The sequence below is a fragment of the Hevea brasiliensis genome, chromosome 10 (genome assembly GCF_030052815.1).
Source record: "Hevea brasiliensis isolate MT/VB/25A 57/8 chromosome 10, ASM3005281v1, whole genome shotgun sequence".
Taxonomy (NCBI): domain Eukaryota; kingdom Viridiplantae; phylum Streptophyta; class Magnoliopsida; order Malpighiales; family Euphorbiaceae; genus Hevea; species Hevea brasiliensis.
Genome location: NC_079502.1, coordinates 32,851,425 through 32,852,607, shown reverse-complemented (window position 1 = coordinate 32,852,607; position 1,183 = coordinate 32,851,425).

The window sequence follows — 1,183 nt, the reverse complement described above, 5'->3', positions numbered from 1 at the left end:
ATGAACCGTATCTTCCATCCACAATTAGATCGGTTTATAGTGGTCTTTATTAATGATATTTTGGTGTATTCCAAGACCAGGGAAGAACATGATGAGCATTTGAAGATTGTTCTACAAACCCTGAGAGAAAAGAAGCTGTATGCTAAGTTGTCCAAGTGTGACTTTTGGTTGAATGAGATTGCATTCCTTGGACACATAGTGTCAGCTGATGGGATTAGGGTGGATCCCAAGAAAATAGAAGCAGTGATGGAATGGAAGCCTCCTAGAAATACAACTGAGGTCAGAAGCTTCTTGGGGCTAGCTGGGTATTACAGAAGATTTGTGAAGGGATTTTCCTTAATAGCTGCTCCAATGACCAAGTTGTTACACAAGAATGTCAGATTTGATTGGAATGACAAGTGTCAGACCAGTTTTGAGAAGTTGAAGGCTATGTTGACAGAGGCACCAGTGTTAACACAGCCAGTGTCAGGAAAGGACTTTGTGGTCTACAGTGATGCCTCTCGTAATGGGTTAAGGTGTGTATTGATGCAAGAGGGGAAGGTGGTCACTTATGCTTCCAGGCAGCTAAGGCCACATGAACAAAATTACCCTACCCATGATCTAGAGCTTGCAGCAATTATCTTCGCACTGAAGATATGGAGGCATTACTTATATGGTGAAAAGTGTTACATTTACACGAACCACAAAAGCCTGAAATACTTGCCAACCCAGAAGGAGCTCAACCTTAGACAGAGGCGATGGATTGAGTTCCTGAAAGACTATGATTGCGTAATTGACTACCATCCTGGGAAGGCAAATGTAGTTGCTGATGCTTTGAGCAGAAAATCCGTGACAACTTTGAGATCATTTAATGCCTGTCTAACTTTGATTCGAGATGGAGCTATTTTGGCTGAGTTGCAAGTGAGACCAACCCTGTTACAGTAGATTTTAAATGGGCAGAAGGTAGATGAGAAGCTAATGGCTATTATGAGCAAAATCTCAGAAGCAAAAGCAAATGACTATGAGGTGAAAGCAGATGGGTGTCTGTACTACCAAGGAAGACTGTGTGTACCAGATAATGGGGAATTGAAGGCCAGTATTCTGAAAGAGGCACACACCAGTGTATATGCTATGCACCCAGGAAGTACAAAGATGTATCATGATCTGAAGCTTCAGTATTGGTGGCCTGGTATGAAGAAGGACA